Raw genomic sequence first — 14660 nt, 5'->3', positions numbered from 1 at the left:
TTGGATCATTGAATACTACATCTAGGCTAATTATGGTGTAATTTCCTTATGCATTTGAATCCTTCTTTCGTAGTGAATCAATTATACTTATAACTAATCCATACCTATTCTCATGGTTATGAAATTAGCTACAAGTTCATTTCTTCAGTGAAATTACATGAAATGAATCACTAAAAACCACATAGGTGCACCTCTACTTTCGTGAGTGTACTCCCTATGTTTAGCACTTCTTGAACTAATGTTAAATCTCAATTTTCATTGCAGAAATAACACCTTAGATAATCACAATTAATGGTACCAGATTAATCATGATTTCAAGAGCCAAAGTGCTAAATAACTTGCTCAAATACTAGCAATCAAATAGCCAAATAATAAACACTAACAATTATAGAAAGTTCAACCAAACCCAAGGCATAAACTTTAAAGACACATAAATAACATAAATTCCAGAACTTGTATATTAACTATATTTAAGAATCCAATACAAAAGATAAAGAGTTGGAGAAGAGATAACCCATGTCACTTGAGCTTCAACTTCTCTTTCTTCATCTCCATTTTCATCCTAATCTAGCCATTATACAAGAATGGATGAACTACACTTACTACACTATCCTACACTAAGGAAATGGAAGAACTACATTTCTGCACTCTTCAAGCTTCTCCCGTATCATTTTTTAGACCTCAAATGTCTCTGCATATAAGCTGATGAAAAGTCCTTCCCTTACCAGTCAAAAATTTCTGCTATGATTCTCCAAATCTGAATTTGTTAAGGAAGTAAAAAATAATGGCTTTTGACTTGGAACCTTGGCTATATCTCTTCCTTATGTCTTCTGAAGCATGTGCAGCCTACGTTTTCTCTCCAACTCTAGCTGGAAAGTAGTGTGAAGATGAGAAAAATGGCTGAGCAAATTACAGAAATTCGGCTGCCAGACACGTTTTTACTTTTGACCTCACTTCAACTGCATTTTTCTCCATGATGAAGGCCGAACTGACTTTTGTGAAAAACACAAAAGTTGTAGCCCTTTGAATTAGAGTTCCAATGCTTCAAGAATCATCTAATTTGGAGATCGGTGGACGGAGATATGGTCAAAATACCATAGACTGGTCAATTCTGGGCTTCAACTTTCGACCATCCAGATAAGTTTCTGTGTTTCGACCTTTTGACCAAGAAAACGGCTGAATTGGACTTTGATGTCTTCATACCAAATGCAGATATATCTCTTAGCTTCAAAATGGTACCAAGATCACCTTGATCCGATCATTGTAGCTCCTGATATAGTCAAAATACGAAAATGTGTCTGAGTTGTCAAAGCTGACTTTTCTTGATTTTTGTCCTCAAATTGCATTTCTTCCTTTTACACTTCATATTTTATTTTCACCACTTTAATCCATCATCAATCATCCAAATATCTTCTCAATGCACTTCATTTGATGATTGAATCATTAAACCTACAAAATATGAAGTTTTTACCATAAAAATCCATAAAATGCAATGTTTAGCCATTTTAACATAAAATGTAGTTTTTTACCAAAACCTTAGTTATTTTAGTTATAAAACTAAATAATCAAACCAAAATTAACTAATAAAACACACTAAAAATACGTAAAATAAACTCTTATCAAATACCCCCACACTTGAACCATTGCTTGTCCTCAAGCAATAAAAAATACAAACCAACAATGATCAAAATTTAAAAATAAACATATGTAGCATTTCAACTTCATTTTCTCAAAACAAAGTAAATAACCATTATGCAATTATTCAATTAAGTTCAAGTACTCATAATATCAAGTAAAGGAGAGCCAATTATACCGTCATTATAACAAATTCAAATCAATTTTTTCATCCTTACCCAATCTTACAAGTAAGTAACTCATATGGTCAATAAAATACTTTCTAAACTCATGATCATCTTTTTATTCTACTTAAACAGATATTTATTCATATAACGTAGCTAAATATTACTTAAGTTGTGAAAGTATCTTTTTACGCGAGGATCGACATTTTTAGATGAAGATCACCGGTTACTCAACACTTCACATACTCAAGTTGCTTTGCATACTCTTAATTCAAGTACCGTTTTACGCGAAAGTCGACATTTTTAGATGAAGACACCCGGTTACTAAGTACAAGAATCATTGGAGTAGAATAAATCTTTTTTTACTTCTTTTTCTTTTTTCATTTTCTCTTTTTTTTTTTTTTAATAGCAAAGAGAATAATAATTTTCTAAAAAAAATAATCATGTGAAGAGTATTGCACTTATTGACCATATTTATCACTTAACTATATAAAATCAAGTAAAGAAAAGAAATTTCATTAAATATGCAAAAAAATAGGCATAATTTTCTCCACTTCACAAGATATATTTTCCTACAAATGCAAAATTATAATCACATAATAGTCATTTCCAAGTTAAATGAGAAAAGAAGTTTCCAAATCATATATATTTATCTCAAATGTAGAAGGAATTTGAACTACTAATGGTATGGAACTTGTTACCCCTTGGATAAAATTGAAAAAATATGAAACTTTTTGGGGCAAGTTTGCAATTTTGGACAAGATTTTAGAAAAATTTTGAATTTTAACACAAGTCCAATATTTGCAACTAATAATTCAATCACATACAATGTATATAATCTCAATTCTCCCCCCACACTTAACATACACATTGTCCTCAATGTGTAAAAAGGAAAATCAAGATAAAGAAAAGTAATACTCCCCTATTGTTGCGATTGAATATGAAGCTTCAAAATCCATTGTCCGTGTATCTCCAACGCTTCATGAGTTTCATTGGATAACCATTAGTGATGTAATCCTAAAAATGAAAAATGAGAAACAAAAGTGAAAACAAAGGTTTAATAAACAAAATGATGATCCGTAACTTCAATCCTTTGTTTTCGTGATGTACCTAAAAAAATACACAATAAGCAACTCAAGGTACAAGAAAATATATATGAGGAAAAGAAGAAAAAAGAGAATCAAGGAATCTTTTTTTTTTTTTTTTTTTTTGCTCCGAAAACGCGACTCATCAAAACGCGCCATAAAGCTGCGTTTTGTGAAGTCGCGTTTTATGCACAAATCTTGCAGGAACAAAAACGCGACTGTGTTGTAAAACGCGACTTTGAGTCGCGTATTTGAAGGCGCGTTTTCAATTTTTGATCAGGCTGGAAAACGCGACTTGGTAGAAAACGCGACTTCCTGTCGCGTTTTGAAGGCGCGTTTTCTTCAGTATAGGCGCAGAATTGAAAACGCGATTATGGAAAACGCGATTCTAAGGCGCGTTTTCAGCCCAAATGCGTTTTCTTCTGCGAAATTTTTGCAGAAAGCCAACTTTGAAAAATTACCATTGGTATCCCAACACTCAAAATGCATCATAGATCATTTGTTTGTTAAAATACTCAATACATGCACATGTAAAATGATCAAAATATGCATTTTAACCCCTTCTAACAAATCAAAAACAACAATTACTCAAATTGAGGGGTTGAGTTCCTTGATCAAATTTCGCCTTTTTCATCTCATTTGGTTACTTTTGCTTCCATTTCCAATACCTACAAATGAAAAATAACAAAATAACTCAAACATATACTTTAAACATAAAATCACCCCAAAATAACATAAACTTAAACAAACATTGGGTTGCCTCCCAATAAGCGCTTCTTTATAGTCAATAGCTTGACTAGTTCACCTTATTTTTCAAGGAGGCTTAGTTAACGAATAATCCACCATTTTAGACCGTGGTGGATCATTAAAAGGTGACTTTATAGCAAAAGTCACATGATCTAATGATAGGAGAAATGGAATTGACTTACATATTCCAAGTGTTTCATAAATATTACCTTGAATATGCATCACTTGAGAACTTACCAACGGGAATGCCATGAGAGTATCTTGGGCAGCAATACCCTTAGAACCTATACTTTCAATGCACTCCTCAAGAGGGGTGAAAAATGAGTCATTAAAACTCACCTCTTGAGACTCAAAGTTAGTTCCAAAGATATTATCTTGTGAAATGGACATTTGCTCATTGAAACACAATTGAGATTCATCATTTTCATCAACATGCAATCCATTTTCACATACAACATTCCTACCATTCATGCTAGGATCATTTTGCAATTTATTAGAAGAAATAACTTCACACAATGCATTCAATTGATCTTTTATTCTATCAAAGTGAGAAGTTAATTCATCTATTCTTTTCTCAATCCTATCAAAACGGTCGGAAGTCACATTAGCTAATTTTTCTATAGCTAACTCCCAAGATGGTTTTGCTTTATATTGGACATTTTCAGATTGGTAATCATAAAAATATGGATAATCACTATATGCACATTGATTTTCCCAACCATAAGAAAGAGAATTGCTCCAATTAGCACTGTATTGATCAAAATAAGGATTGTAATGCTCTAATTCATCATAGTAATCCACATTTTGTGCTTGCATACATGTATTAGTTGCATGATAACCTCCACACAAGTCACAAATCACATGATAAGAATTAAAAGCATTAAAATTCCTCCCTTGCTCAATTTCATGCATAATTGTGTCCATTTGAACTTGTAACATCATAACATCAAATTTTGCCTTTAAGCACCTTAAACCATCTTCAAAAGACATACAATCAGTAAATTCTTGGTTACCTTTGTTGAAGGAGCTTTGCACTAGGCAACCATCCATTGCCAATCTTTCATTTCTCAAGCTTTGTCCTCCAAATTGACCTACCCTCCTCATTACCTAAAATTGCTTTTAAACAACTTAAGAGCAAAATTAGTAAGAAGACTAGATGATAAAACACATGCACATATAAAATACTAAAATAACAGAAAATAACATTCACAATATAACTAATATTATGTCTAAACTAATAAAGTTGTTCTTCACACCGATATTGCCAAATCTTCCCCGGCAACGGCGCCAAAAACTTGACGGGTATTTTACATACGTGCAAGCTAAAAAATACCGAATTACACCCGTTCACTGCAAGTATACAGATCAACTAGTAGTTTAGGGTATATATCGGGTCGATCCCACAGGGAAGAGTGAACAATTACCGGTATTACTAAAGCTTCTCTATTATTTAGACTATCAATAAATTATAACAAATTTAATCTACTGAAATTATACAAAATGATAAATGAAAGCTCCTTAGGTTATGGTATCCCTAACTACTCATGCAAGTGCTATATTTGGATCATTGAATACTACATCTAGGCTAATTATGGTGTAATTTCCTTATGCATTTGAATCCTACTTTCGTAGTGAATCAATTATACTTATAACTAATCCATACCTATTCTCATGGTTATGAAATTAGCTACAAGTTCATTTCTTCAGTGAAATTACATGAAATGAATCACTAAAAACCACATAGGTGCACCTCTACTTTCGTGAGTGTACTCCCTATGTTTAGCACTTCTTGAACTAATGTTAAATCTCAATTTTCATTGCAGAAATAACACCTTAGATAATCACAATTAATGGTACCAGATTAATCATGATTTCAAGAGCCAAAGTGCTAAATAACTTGCTCAAATACTAGCAATCAAATAGCCAAATAATAAACACTAACAATTATAGAAAGTTCAACCAAACCCAAGGCATAAACTTTAAAGACACATAAATAACATAAATTCCAGAACTTGTATATTAACTATATTTAAGAATCCAATACAAAAGATAAAGAGTTGGAGAAGAGATAACCCATGTCACTTGAGCTTCAACTTCTCTTTCTTCATCTCCATTTTCATCCTAATCTAGCCATTATACAAGAATGGATGAACTACACTTACTACACTATCCTACACTAAGGAAATGGAAGAACTACATTTCTGCACTCTTCAAGCTTCTCCCGTATCATTTTTTAGACCTCAAATGTCTCTGCATATAAGCTGATGAAAAGTCCTTCCCTTACCAGTCAAAAATTTCTGCTATGATTCTCCAAATCTGAATTTGTTAAGGAAGTCAAAAATAATGGCTTTTGACTTGGAACCTTGGCTATATCTCTTCCTTATGTCTTCTGAAGCATGTGCAGCCTACGTTTTCTCTCCAACTCTAGCTGGAAAGTAGTGTGAAGATGAGAAAAATGGCTGAGCAAATTACAGAAATTCGGCTGCCAGACACGTTTTTACTTTTGACCTCACTTCAACTGCATTTTTCTCCATGATGAAGGCCGAACTGACTTTTGTGAAAAACACAAAAGTTGTAGCCATTTGAATTAGAGTTCCAATGCTTCAAGAATCATCTAATTTGGAGATCGGTGGACGGAGATATGGTCAAAATACCATAGACTGGTCAATTCTGGGCTTCAGCTTTCGACCATCCAGATAAGTTTCTGTGTTTCGACCTTTTGACCAAGAAAACGGCTGAATTGGACTTTGATGTCTTCATACCAAATGCAGATATATCTCTTAGCTTCAAAATGGTACCAAGATCACCTTGATCCGATCATTGTAGCTCCTGATATAGTCAAAATACGAAAATGTGTCTGAGTTGTCAAAGCTGACTTTTCTTGATTTTTGTCCTCAAATTGCATTTCTTCCTTTTACACTTCATATTTTATTTTCACCACTTTAATCCATCATCAATCATCCAAATATCTTCTCAATGCACTTCATTTGATGATTGAATCATTAAACCTACAAAATATGAAGTTTTTACCATAAAAATCCATAAAATGCAATGTTTAGCCATTTTAACATAAAATGTAGTTTTTTACCAAAACCTTAGTTATTTTAGTTATAAAACTAAATAATCAAACCAAAATTAACTAATAAAACACACTAAAAATACGTAAAATAAACTCTTATCAATATATTCCTAATACACTTGTCCAACCTCATCCAGTCCATGGACCAAATGAGCTAGACATATGAAGTATCACTTCTAAGAGCATTATCTCTTCGTGTGTCTTTCATCAGTGTTTTTAAACTTGGACTGGATCTGTTGGTTCGATCGATCGAACTGAAAATCGGCCAAGTGTCTAATATGTGTAATCCTAAAAAATCGAATAGATAGAAATTCGGTCAAATTAGGTCAAAAATCAGATTTGACTGAGTGAGACCAACAAAACTGGAAGAATCTATTGGTGTCAAAGTTTTTTTTTTTTTAAAAAAGTCAAAGCATTTTCAGTATTATGTTTTGACCCCTAGGTTGTTAAAAATTATTAATATACCTCAAATATTTCATACTTTATAAATATTGTCCTAAAGTTTGGTGTTATTTTTCAATTAAGTCCATAATTTTAATTCTAAATTTGTTAATGTCCATTAAATAATATAAATTGCTACTTGATCATTCTAAGTTCTTTGTATTTTCTTGTTAAATATATTTGAAACATCAAATATATATGAATATACATTTATTAATATTAACATGTGCTTAAGTATTTTACATACAATATTTAAATTTTTAAATAATTTTTATTTATGACGTTATCTGATTTAACCCCGATCGAATCCATTAACCCCTGACTCTTGAATTCGACCGAGTTGATACTCAGTCCGAGTCTAAAAACATAGTTTTTCATGTGTTGACATCTATATGATGGCATCTATTTGTGGGATTACATGGCGTTAAAAACAATCGAAGGTTTCCTATAGTTATTGATCCAATTGAATTAGTGAGGAGAAAATGTATTATTTGGTCTTGTGTGGACTTTGGAGCAAAATATTGAATTTTACCCTTTTATGCTTGCTCGCATGCGCATTCACACGTACACACACATCTAATCTAATCTAATCTAATCTAAATCTAAAATATATAAAAGGGGGAACGACCGTTGGCTACAGTGCAAGTATGGGCAGTTTTGATGGTAATTTTGATGACTTTATGGGGTATTTTGGTCTTTCCAGTGTGGCATAAAGGTCAAATTTGTGGCTCCAGAATTTTCTGATATTGACTTTGCATTTTCTTTCTCTATAATGCCCTTGGTGGTCCGGTTTTGCCCGTAAATTTGGAGATTTGTGTGCCCGCTTATTAATGTTTGGTTGGGTTTTCTTGTAATTTTGACCATGTTTGTGCCCTTTTATTGTTCTTTTCCTAAACCTTATCGTGATTACCTGATGGGGTGGGGACCGAGGAGTCGGAAATGCCCATTTTTCCTCTCCTTTCTTCATCATATTGTCGATTTGTCTCACTCTTCACCTTATCTTCCCTTCAATCAGCCTCTTATTTCTCTCATCTTCTTCCTCTTTTTTTTTCCTTTGGTTTTTGTCTTTTATTTTGACCGAGAGCAACAAGAAGAACAACAATGGTCTGGATTTTTTTACTTGTAAGACTATTTTTCTTTCTCATCATCAAGACTTCTTTAGCCTTTTGGATTTTTTGGAGGGTTTACCAGTCGAATTTTATCATATAATATGTATATATTTGTGATGTAAATTTTTTCCCGGTGTAGAAGAAATTACAGTATTACGGGTCTCCTCCGGCCTCAAGAGGGTTAAGGTTAGACTTGCATTTTTTCTCCCTCGACCTACTTCTATATTTATTTATTTTATTTTTTTTCTTTCCTGTCATTTTCGCCATGTTTGTGGCTCTTATATTGTTCCTTTCATCTTCTTTATCGTAATAATACATCCAACCAACTCGATATAGAAAATGGCAAACAAAAGCAGGAGAACGGAAAGCCAGTGGTCCAAGCAGAAAAGATGTTTTTTTTTTTAAAAGAGAGAGGGTGCGACGCTATGATTTCACTTTGAAAGTGTGAGACCATTATAATTCATAGCATCAGTGGTGCAGAAGAAATCAGAGTATCAAGAGTCTCCTCCGGACTCAAGATCCTTAAGGTTGGAGCTAGATTTTCTGTTTCTTAGCTTTCGCCTCTATATTTTTTTCCCTTTTTCCCACTAGAAGTATCAATCTATGTTGTTGACTTTCTCGACCATCAAAGTTTTTTCCCTTTGATAATCAGTTCCTAAATTTTTCCTTGAATTCTTTCCTTGCCATCTTTTTTTTTTTAAAATAAATATCTTTCTGTATATATTGGCTCTCTGGATTTATTTTTAGATGTGCAGTTGAAAATTTAGATATGTTTTCCCTTCAAGTGCAATCTTAGAAATTTTTTTGTACATGATTGTCTTTTGTTTTCTTTTTTATCGTTAGTATTTCTATGTAGATCATAGTTTACTCCCGTTTCAGGTTTCATCTGGGCATGACAAGTTTCATGAGATCTATGTTCTCGACGGAGAGGTAAGCCTTCTTTTCTTTCCCTATGTTTTTTAAACCACCTTACAAATTAGTAATTTCGTTGTATAATTATTTGTATAAAATTTCCTCTTTGAACTCTTATTATTTTACTCGATTGAATTTCATGAGACAATAAATTGTATTTTTTTGCTCATTATCTTTTAGGGATGTAACAATTTAGGAGTTCCATGCTTACTAAGATTGAGGGTAATAGGTTGTGACTTTAGTATTTATTTTCACTTGTAGGCTTCCTATTATTGAAATGTGCAAATTGTTTTTTTGATAATCTTAGGAATTCATCAAGATTTGCAAATTAATTTTTCAAAGCTATCTTTGGGGGGGAAAAAATAGGTGAATGGCATATGATTCAAGTTCAACATTCCAGTTCGTGGTCCAAAGAGCACGATCAGTTGCCGTTGAAGCAGCTGTTGGAAGCTCTATTGCCTTGCAGTAATTTTTCGAATCATTTCCAGATTTCGATCTGGGAAGTGATAGACCATTGATTTACTTGCATAAGCCTCTTAAGTTTTTCTCAATTGTTGGTTTTGGCTTTAATTTCAAAATTTTTTGTTTTGACAGACCATCGATTTCCTATTCAGGATTATGGTATAGTGGTGCTTTTTCTCTGTTTTCGTGTATGTTGTCTTCTCTGCAGTTCTCTTCCACTTCAGCATCAGTTTTACTGTAATTGGTCTTGCTCCTGATTTTTTTTTTTTTGGTTTCTATGTTTTCAGGTCATAGATTCTATAACATATTGTTCATATTTTAGGTTTAAATAGTTTGGTGGATGATTTGCATGTATTTCATTTACATTGCCTTGCATTAAAGCTCTTGCCTTTGTTGTCTTTTGGCAGATAGCTTTCTAATTTAGTGCCAGGTGGCCTATGTTTGCTTATTTGTTTTAATCTTTCCCATGTATGGAATGTTTTAGAAAAAAATATTATGAAATTAGGTTCTCTTGTACCACTAAGTTGCCTTTGCATTAAACTTACTCTTTGATTTTGCTTTTCAGGACCAACTGGTTATTCAATGTTGAAAGATTGCATAGGGTTCATATAGAGTGATCAATTTTTGAGGTAACCCTTTTTTGATCCGTCTCCACTGTTTAATTATCTACTTTTTTGTGTTTTTCATGTTTTGATTTTCCCCAACTCTTCTATTCCTGACATACCTACTCTTAATGAATAAGTTACTTGTGATGGCTTTTTTTTCGCATGTTTTCCAAAAATTGACTGTCTTATGGGCCTAGGTGGTTAGATGAAAAGTCTGAACTTTTGGAGGTTGAGCAAGGCAAATGTTCCATGACCTTAGATACAGTGAACGTTATAGGTTTGTATATTGTGTTCTCGAGTCAATTATGAAATCATGACCCCAGTTTCAATGGTAATTTTGTCAATAGCCCTTGGTTATTTGGGTTTTCTACAAACATTGTGTGGATTGATGGTGTGTTCTCTGCGCTGAGATTGTGATATGTTATTTTTGAAAGACTGAGGCTATCCTTTATGGTTGGTTTGTGTTTTCCTGTGAATTGAGTGGATTACGTAGGTTTTTTCATTAGTACTTATTGGGGATGATGACAGCCTAATTTTTCGTTTGACGAATGTTTAATCTGTAGGCAATTAAGTGTTTGTTTGTGCAACATGCCATATGCTTTTACCCTTGCACCACTCTAATGATCTATCCCCAATTCTTTCCCTTTCCCTCCCATTTATCTTTTTCCTTTGGAAAGGAGCGGTCCACCATTTGAAACCCCTCCATAAACAACCACCACTATGAATATCCCTTGAGAAGTTTTACATTTACCAAAAAAAAAAAAAAAAAAAGCAAAAGCAAAAGCAAAAGAAAGAGGAGATGTTCCATGAACTATTCCCTCTGGTTCTTTTTCTTTGATTCATTCTTCAATTGTTAAATGTTAACTGTTGCGATGTATTCATTTGTCTAGGTTTCTATTTTGATGGATTTTGAGGTTTTGTAGACAGATTAGAGTTTTATTGATTCTTAGTATGCTGAAGGATGCTTCTTCTGAAGTTCTTGTGTTGTGATATTATAATTCTATACCCTTTTTTTTTGCTGTGGTTTACTTGACATATCTGATTTGCTGACTCCAATGCTTAAATTTCTATACTATATTCAGGTTATAAAGACAGCCGGAGCATCTAGATATCTCAAGCCTTTTCAATTTCAACATTTTATTAAGGTATCCTCAATTTGTTGCTTTATTACTTCTTTTTTAAGGGATTCAAAATAACTCTTGGTCTCATTACGATCTGCAGAGTTCTGTTTTTTGTGAAACTGGTTTTTTTTTTTTTTTTTTTTCATTTGTATAGCATCTTTAATTGAATTACACATGAAGTATAGAGAAATTCAACTAGCAAGAAAATAAGGTTTTTGGAAAATGTCAAAAATGGGTCAAATTTAGGAAAATTATATATGTGATGAATATCATTGTTAAGTTGTTAAGCTTAAAATGACTTATAAATCTCAACTTATTCAACCTTTGTTGTAAAGCTCACTCTCTCTTAAAATATGTATTTGCTAAGTTATCTACATTTGCAAAACACAGCTTTGTCAAATCCAGCATAAACCTTTCTGCATTTCATGAAGTATAATAAGACATAAAGGAGGGGTTGTGCTAACAGTTCTCTTAATTATTTAAGCACTTTGCACAAACATTATTAACATGGTCGAAAACATAGTTATATTAGTATAAAAAAAATTCTACATTCAAAGTAGGATAATAAAGCACCTAAATGAGTAGCTATGATGGCATTTGCTTAGTACAAATATTGTCCAAAGATAGTATTAACATATCCAAACACATTTAAGACAAACTGCAAATGAAACTTTGAAAACAAATTGACTTGAATTTTTATCCTATGTTTAGAATTCTTTTTCTGTGGTTTATATGCTCAGCAATTAAACGCTCGCATATCGTATAAGCAAGTGCAAGATTTACTATAATCCCAAAAATGTGTCCTTTTCTTTTGGATCGACTTTCCTCTGTTTTCTAATAAATCTAACGTATTCTTTCTTCTTTTGGCTATCTGCATTGGATTCTTCTAATGTTACAATTGCAAAGCTTCATAAACATGTTAAGAACAATAATTTCATTATTTTTTGTTGTCATTTCTCCATTTTTTGTTCTATGTTACTTATAGTTTTGCCATATGTGCATCTTCAGCGATTCTGTGTTTTTTTGGGGACTGTAAAAGCTCCATTTGGCACATTTCTGAAAAAAAAAAAAATTTCGCCTCTACTTTGTTAAGTCATGAATCATTCCATCTCTTGATATTCTCTATTATGTTTCTAGACTACAAAACCTTTAGAAGTTCTGCAAAACTTTAAAAAAAAAAAGAAAAAAAAGAAGGGATAACATGGGCAACCTCATTGGATTGTTTGCAGGAAAGTAAAAGAAATTTTTGTTCTCAGAACTCTTTTTTTTTTTTTATTATTATTATGGAGACACCAAATTTCCTCAATTGTTGTTTATTGGTCTAGGGAATGTTATCCTTAAATGTCGCACTATTATTGCACTAAATATTCAGCAAAGTTCTTTTTTTAGAAAAACATTTGATACAAGAATTCTTACTTTTTATCTCCTGTGAAGGGAATTTTTTTTTTCAAATTAATTTACTCAGCTTATCTGATTTGATTTTTTTTTTTTTTTTTTTTGTGGATAAGTAAGGTGGAAGAAGACGATGCTTGGAGCAAGTGATAAGTGATTATGATATAGGCTTTGAGATTCAATTCTGATAACGCTTCAGTATTTGTGTTCACTTGAAGCTTTTCTAATATTGTTTGATTTTTAATTGTAGTAATACTCTTTCATATTACAGCAATTATTTAAAAATTAAGTTTATGGCATTTTGTAGCCTGATTCATGTCTCACAAGCTAGGACATATTTGTTAAAGGACACATCTAGGATCAGCTCATACTATGGTATTTCTAACTAAAACAAAATGTCAATATACAATCACTATATTTAGAGACGCTTTTGTAGGAAGGATCTACCCTTGAACCTGCTGTCATCATATTTAATTAAATAAAAAAATCCATATATTTCTGCAACTATGCAATTTGCAATTCCCCAGTTGCCACCGATGGCTCAAAATAGTTCATAGCCATTTGCGCCTAAAAATTACTCCTAAGAGCCATTTGCGCATAAAAAATACTCCTAAGCCCTAAGCGTCTAACTCCCTGGCTTCGTCATAGGCTGCCACGCGCTGGGCGCGGGGGTCAAAAACTAGTTTGTTTATAAACACACTGGCCTCTCTCTTTTACTCTTTTTATGCCTGCTGGCACGTACACATGCACATACACATGTTCGCATGAGTATTGAGCACGCAAAGAGAGAGATTGGTATATACCATTGCTTTGTATAAGGCATGAGAGTGGGGAGGGACAACTTTTAGCAAACGCAAAAGAATTGTTATGTTTCTAAAGATTGTAGCCTTTTTGTGTAGAATTAGTACTTGTGATTGCAGGGGATCGATCCCGTGACTTAAACTATTGATGCCAGTTAAGTATCTATCCATTCGCTATTGTCATTCGGAAATTAGTTTACAATTATCCCTTTTTCCTCAAAACAAAAAATTCCTACATGAAAATCTTTTGAAAGTTACAAACAAGTGCATTATGTCTTATACGAAGTAGGGATGCTAAACTATTGAACAACAGGTAATCTGTCTAGCTTATTTACAATAATAGTTAAGACTTACAAACCTTTTGCTTTGGTATGAAACCAATTCTTGACAGAGGGAAACATCTCGAGAGAGCCCACCAAAGAGTCCAATATGGGAGTTAGGAACCCAACTTTGACCCAAAAGCTTAAGTCATTAGGTTTTGGATCCTTACTTACATATTAATCACTCTTTCTTCATCTCTCGGACTAATGTGAGACGTAATCTTTTTACTCATGAACCTAACACCTCTGATGTATACGAGTCATTTAAGAAGCAAAACAGCTCCATGGGTAATAATGTTAAATTTAAAATTCTATCCTAAAACCAATCCATTTATAGTTGCAGTGCAAAATTCCAAACGACATATTAATTGTATATATGTAGTTTGGGAAAAGTCTCAAATTGGATGAAGATTCTCTACTATTGATAGAGCAATTGCAATTGATGGTTTAAATAGTTTTAGTATGAACGTTCGCTAGATGAGATTGATTTTGAGACACAATTTTTAATAAGTGATAAAACTTGCTGTATTATTAGGTACGTTATTATTATTTGTATTTTCAATGTCTTAATGGTTAAATATTTGTGTTAGTAGTTACATTTTGTAGTACAATTGACACTGATATTTTGTGACAGGCTGTTCACTGATGTGCTCTCTTTAGGCTGATGGTTGTCTACTTTAATAATGAACAATCGCAAGCTCATCTGCGTAGCAAAGTATGTGGATCCTATTTTGTAAGTCGTCAATTTTTGGACATGGACTAATCCAATTTTGATACAAATTGATAAA

At 32.7% G+C, this 14660-nt stretch overlaps 1 long non-coding RNA gene across 1 annotated transcript; it reads left to right on the top strand.

Annotated features, from left to right (window-relative positions):
- The first annotated feature begins 8089 nt into the window (after nucleotides 1-8089).
- Nucleotides 8090-11336, top strand: LOC113710616 (uncharacterized). The gene is made up of 6 exons (XR_011821298.1): nucleotides 8090-8273; nucleotides 8400-8446; nucleotides 8597-8787; nucleotides 9140-9190; nucleotides 10200-10263; nucleotides 10437-11336. It is a non-coding gene; the product is annotated as an uncharacterized lncRNA (long non-coding RNA).
- Nucleotides 11337-14660: the final 3324 nt, after the last annotated feature.

Source organism: Coffea arabica, chromosome 9e, assembly GCF_036785885.1.
Source record: "Coffea arabica cultivar ET-39 chromosome 9e, Coffea Arabica ET-39 HiFi, whole genome shotgun sequence".
NCBI classification, from domain to species: Eukaryota; Viridiplantae; Streptophyta; class Magnoliopsida; order Gentianales; family Rubiaceae; genus Coffea; species Coffea arabica.
This window is presented reverse-complemented; position numbering and strand designations above follow the sequence as displayed.